The sequence below is a fragment of the Chinchilla lanigera genome, unplaced genomic scaffold (genome assembly GCF_000276665.1).
Source record: "Chinchilla lanigera isolate Chin_1 unplaced genomic scaffold, ChiLan1.0 scaffold00045, whole genome shotgun sequence".
NCBI classification, from domain to species: domain Eukaryota; kingdom Metazoa; phylum Chordata; class Mammalia; order Rodentia; family Chinchillidae; genus Chinchilla; species Chinchilla lanigera.
The window spans coordinates 316,356-322,779 of NW_004955446.1; the positions used below are offsets into that span (position 1 = coordinate 316,356).

The 6,424-nt window shown below is 44.3% G+C and overlaps 1 pseudogene; it reads right to left on the reverse strand.

Annotated features, from left to right (window-relative positions):
- Positions 1-1,277: 1,277 nt before the first annotated feature.
- On the reverse strand, positions 1,278-5,393 carry LOC102010208 (annotated as a pseudogene).
- Between the last annotated feature and the right edge of the window lie 1,031 nt (positions 5,394-6,424).

Genomic DNA, 6,424 nt, shown 5'->3' on the forward strand with positions numbered 1-6,424 from the left:
ACTATATTACGTATAATATAATATATCATCAACATTGAAACAATCACCCCATACTTATAAGCAAGTACACGGAACCAATATAGCCAAAAATGAACACCCCCCAAACAGTATAGTTAATTTGTTAGTTGCCCAGGTAATAGTTCCTGTTTCAGATCTGGTTGGTCCTGTCTCTTAGAAATGGCTGGTCACTGTGATGGATAGCTGGTTACCATAATGCAGATTTTATAAACCAATCCCCAATTGACAGGATATTCTGCCTCTATACTTCCTGCTTGCTTATCCGATATAAGCCCTAGACCACCAGAGATCAGTGCCAGATATTTTGGGAGTGATCCTGATCAGTGCCTGTTGACATGAATAAATTTGCCTCCAAATTCTGGGTGTCATTTCAGTGTTTCTGCTTGCTGTGCTTCTGGTGCATTGGCTGGGAAGACTCTGCTGACCTTTTTCAGTCTCTGGTTTTGGCCCTTATGAATGGAGCAAGGACATCTCTAGCACCTGGTGGAAGGCACACTCTCAAAATTTTGCAACTTCCCTTGGAGGTCTGGAGGAGGATTCTTGTTCACAAGCAGCTCACATCGGACCCCAAAGGGAGGAGGACACTGTCTGGCTGTCTGTCTTTCTCTCTGCCTCCCTGCCTGATTCTGGTAAGACCCCTGGAGGCAACCCCATTAGTCAGTCTGTCAGTCCTGCTCAGTTCATGTAGAAGAAGAGCTTGATCACTTCTTGTTTGTTAAGACCACTCTCAAAGGAAGGGGGTTGGAATGCTTAAACTCTGTCTGCTGAATTATTATGTGAGTGAGTGGCCCAGATGGCATAAACAATAGACTGCTCCATCTGTGTGCCAAGACTGGGAAGCACTGGTCAGCACCACCACTGGTGGTGGCTGACTGGGCCCTCATTTGCAGTTCTGTGGCAATCGACATATGATATAACGGAGGTCTGTCATTCTCCTTAGCTAAGTTGCACCTAAGTCCCTGTGACAGGAGTGGCCAGGTAGATATCTAAATGGTCTCTCTCTGAGGAACACCCACCCTTTCTCTGTTGCACCATCATTTAAGGGTATGTAACATACACCATGGGGAGATAGAATGGGAACTAATTAGTTAAATCCCACAGTTCTTAACTGCAAGAAAAGGAGCTTTTATGGAGTTAAAAATGAAACCAAACTGCAAAGCAAAGTTTACTTACTTTCCAGACTTGGACCTTTTGTGCAGGTAATCATGTCAACTGCTGATAAAATCAGTTTTAATTTTTTATGTGTATTAAATGTTTTATTGAAAGGTTTTTAACACGAAAAAGGTACAGAAATAGAGATGACCAAGGCAGTATTCCACCTGACAAAAATCAAAACAAAACAAATTTATACAGTAAATGTACCAGTACTGAACAAAGTATTCGTTAAATCCAGGCTGCATATACATAAAATGACCTGACCACAAGATTTTACAAAATAAATTATTGTGTAGAACACCAAAATGCCAACCATTTTGGCTGTAAACTGCCTTATTCCCTTTAGAGAACTTCTGTATAGCGTGAAAAGAACTGGCATGACCCTTAAAGTCTTCAAAAAGACAGCTAACATATTTGTAATGCAATTCTGCATAAAATATACACAGTAAAACTTACTACTCAAAAAATTTAAAAACACAAGACCACTCTGAATAAAAGTTAAAACTTCATCAAAGAAAAATGCTTATCATTTGTATAACATTGTTAGGAAACTGGTAAGATTTTTTTTAGGGGGGAAACAGAAAAGCTATTAAACATTCATTTAAAATTTATTCAAAAATGTTCATAAAGTAGTAAATTGCTGCCTGTAACTTCTTAAAATTGTATACCATCGATATACTTTCTACAGTTTAACTGGTGGACAAGAAGAAAGTGTTTCTCATAATGAGAGTCAAAGGCCCAAAAGCATTCTAATGTGGGCTCAGCAATAAACATTTGAAACAAGTTCCCTGTGTGATTCTTCGACCTTCTGAAATGCCCCATAGCAAAGAGCAACAGTTTAAAGCAAGATCACAAACACATTTCTGACATGGCAGAGTTCTCTATAAGTTCATGTTGAGAAGGCTTTTTGTTTTACTACAAGTTCCAGGCAGTAAGAGAAGCATGTAGACCTGGCAAATGAACATGTGACTGTATCTAGACATTTTCCTTTGAAATTTTCATTACTTTCAAACTTAGATATTAGAAGAAAAGACAATACATGAATATAAGCCTTGGGAAAGTTATATATCTAATGAAATGGGGCCTTGAACAAAGCTAAAATTATACTTTCTTAAATGCCTACAAATTTTAAATCACTCTAAACTGAAAACTGGATAGCTTACCTAACATTAAATTGTACTAAGATTGTACCATAGTCACTTACTTAGATGATGATGGTTACTCTTAAACTTCTTTGCATAAAAAATGGTACTGAAACAGGAATGCTCTATGTGACAACTCTTTCAGAAACTGCTAACGACTAATTTTAGTAAAAATAAGTTGAAGAACTCTGCCCTGAAAAGAATCTTACTATGTATTTCCTATGTTATCCTACTAAACATACTTAACTAAGGGGGTAGAACTATGACCCATGTGTTTTTAGCACATGTATTCAAAATCATTGTCATGTTTTGGATTTCTCTGAAGACTACATAAACTGAGTGCCAAAAGGACAGGTAATACGGTTTGGAGAGAAACAAGCACAGTGAAGACAGTCCTACTGAAAAGGCAATTCTCCCTGACCGTCAATAACAAGAAAAATCATACACATTCTGTCTCCACTCAACCAATGGAATGTGTTTACAGGTTCGGTTAACAAGCAATTGATTCATCCTTATTTAAGTGAAATCATAAACAGTAAGTCTATCAACAACAACAACAAATTCAGTATTCTCTATTATAGACTATAAGAACCAAGTATTACTTCTAAATATAAGTACAAAAAAGAACTTAAAATTAGCTTCCAAACAATTCTAAATTGTTCACTGAGTCCAGGCTGGGAACAAGTGTTTCTTTGTGGGAAATGGCGATGTAAGCAGGATGCACAGTGGAGAATGAGGATCAGACCCATTCTTCTTCATACATCGAAAGAGGATTGATGTACTCGAAACCTGCAAATTCCTCTCCATCGCTCTTCCTCACCACGTTCTTGTCATCTGGAGTGAGCTGGACTGGTTCATTAGTAAACTGAGTGTCAAAGTTGTCCAAACCTAATTCTCCAGAAGTATTTGGTTTAAAGGGAGGCACCACCCGCTTCTGCTCCATCAGCTCCCAGTCCACACTTTGAAAAAATGGATGGTCCTGAACGTCCGCAAACCCCATCTGGGGATGACAACCCAGTCGCTCTTTCGGGTCCTTGTTCAGAAAACCATGCAGGACACTTGCAGCTTCTATGGATAGACAGGGTGGTACATCAATGTTACTTTCCATAATGAGCTGCAGGAGATAAGTGATTGCCTTTTGAGCAAAAAAATCAGGGTTCTCAATAGTAGGAAAAGGAGACTCTCCAGCCATCATTTCGAACATGATCACGCCCAGAGCCCACCAGTCCACACTGAACCCGTACTCTTCTCCTCGGATAACTTCCGGAGCCAGGTAATTAGCCGGGCCACAGAAAGTGCCAGTCACTTTTCCTGGCCCTAGTCCTGCCTTACTCACGCAGTAGTCAGTGATCTTAATATGCCCCTGTGCATCTAGTAATAAATTGTCCAATTTCAGGTTCCGGGAGAGAATGCCTCGCCGATGAAGGTAGTTCAGTGCTAAGCTGATCTCTGCAGAGTAAAACCTGGCATGAGGCTCAGGAAGTACTCTTTGTTGTTGCATATGAAACATGAGATCGCCTCCATTTACATAGTCTAGCACAAAACACAGCCTGCTTTCTGTCTGAAAGCAAGCATGGAGCCCGACAAGGAAAGGATGATGGGACGCCTGCTGCAGTACGCACTTCTCCGTGTGCGCCCGATCAATGTCCACACGCGCTTTCTTGACAACTTTCATTGCAAACATTCGATCTGTATTTTGTAGTTGAACTAAGAGTACTTTTGCGAAACTTCCTCTGCCTATCACCCGGAGCAGGTGAAAGTCCTGAAGACCAAGACTAGAGGAAGGTTTGCCACTCTCTCTGGTGTTCTTTAGGTCGTTGTCTTCAGCAAGATGTTCCAAACCGTCGTGGCTTGAAGGATCAGACGGGCTCACGGTCGGTGCGGGGTCCGAATCTGTTAGGGGTTGATTCATTGGCGTCTCGGATTGCGGTGGTGAAGAACGCTGGCCACACGCAACTGTGACAAGTGTGTGGCACTTCTTGTGAACCAGCAGCTTGCAGTCGATGCACTTGTATACCTGGCGTCCGAATCCCCCTACACGGCCCGAGCAGATGGCACAGTGAGCGCGCCTGCTGAAACGCTTGGCTTGAAATGTGTGGCCATTGGCATGAGAAAACTTTCTCCAGAGGCCTGCAGCTCTGCGGTGGATGGGCTGATCTTCTAGACGAGGCATTTCATGGTGTTCTGATGGACAAGGTGATGCACAAGGTGACGCATGGAGTAAGAGTTCGTACTCCTTCTTTAGCTCAGACAGCCAAAAGGCTTCTTCTAATTCCCACTGAGATGAGATGGAACAAGGGTGTCCTTCGTCCTCGGCCCGCTTGCTGGTGTAAAGCTCTTTATCGTCCAAACACCACAGGTCTCGAGCTTCATCACAGAGGCCCGCAGGGGAGATGGACGTCCCTGAACGTGGTGGTGTGACATCTCTTCCCATGAGCAGGGCCTGTCGGGTAGAGGTGTGGGTCGTGGAGGGGGTGGGGAGGAAGGGACCATGGTAGGGCTCGCTGCCCAGGCAAACAGGCATGAAGGGCTCAGAGTGTGAGTGTGCCCCGACTGCCCGCACTGACCACACCAGCCAGGGTTCGGCATAGCTCCCTACGAAGTGCTTTGCACTGGGGCCCGGGTCAGGGCGGATGTACACTAGGTTTCTCAGTGTGTCTCGGGGCCTGATGGCTGTGACCTCGTTCTCCCACCCTGGACTTCTTTGGCTCCCCAGGCTTTTTGGGCCTGGCTCTGGGGAGGCCTGTCCGGAGCTCCTGGGGGTTTCTGGGCCCGGCGAGACTTGCCCTGGGATCTTTCCCTTCGTGGTGCCATTGGGATTTGGGCTTGGGCAGACTTCACACGGGTAAGTTGGTTTTTCTTCATCAGTTGTGGTCAGTCCGGGGGACGCCTTCCTGAGGGTGTCCGTGATGGCTGAGTCACTCCCACATCGTGGCCCGCGGCGTCTGGACGCAGTCAGCCGTCTCCTCAGTCTTTCACAGAGACTTTCCCTGCTTGGGGTCCTGAGGCTGCGGCCTCTCGAAGTGGAGAAGCAGCTCAGCATCCTCACAGTTGCCGATCTCCGGCCAAGTGAGCTCAGAGAGGGCAGTTACTGCATTGTGACGCCCATTACCAGGGTTCCAAGTTCTGTTTGGACCGGTTGCCAGGGAAGTGAGGTCATGTCGTAGGGTCGCATGACCAGAGCTTCCCCTCCAGTGCCCTGTCCCCTGTGGCCCATCTTTTTCTTCATACTGGTTTCTTCAATGAAACCAGTGTCTACTTACTCATTTTGATTTTTATCTAAGTATCTAGGAATCTTTTTATTATCAACATCTATCTATTAGTTTCTTGCTTTTATATTACTGGAGCTTGTACCCTATTTTCACAGTGAACTATAGCTATATCCTTAGACTTCCTTTTTTCAGATACACACTAAGCATCTCCCTAAGTCACATCATTGGTCAGGTTGGTCTCCACCTTGAGATCTTGCCTCAGCTGCCCAGAGTGCTGGGATCGTCCACTGTCACACACCATCTTGCCAGATCCAGTGTGCTACTTTGAAACAGCTAAACTAGGAAAGCTTGGCAATCTGAGGCATGGGTGACACCTTCACTTTGAAAGCAACATGTGCATTGATGTTCTGCATGTGATGGGCACGGTGCTGAGGGTTTTTTCCATTTAAGGAGCCATTTTCTCTGAAGGTGCTGTGCTAGGGATTTACACTTAGAGAGCTGTGGATTTTAGGATGCTCTTTCCTAGACTGATTCTATGCTCATTTCTATTTTTTTTTTTTTTTTTTGGTTTTTCTCCGGTACCGGGAACCGAACTCACGACCTTGCGCTTGCCAGGCAGGCGCTTTTGCCGCTGAGCTAAATCCCCAGCCCCGCTCATTTCTATTTAATTAGGTACGACTGAGGCTTTCTAGAAAATTTCAAGGGAATTTTCCTTAAGAAATATGAAGCGGGGGCTGGGGATTTAGCTCAGCGGCAAAAGCGCCTGCCTGGCAAGCGCAAGGTCGTGAGTTCGGTTCCCGGTACCGGAGAAAAACCAAAAAAAAAAAAAAAAAAAAAAAAAAAAAAAAAAAAAAAAAGAAATATGAAGGGGCGATGATGTAGGTCAGTGGTACAGCA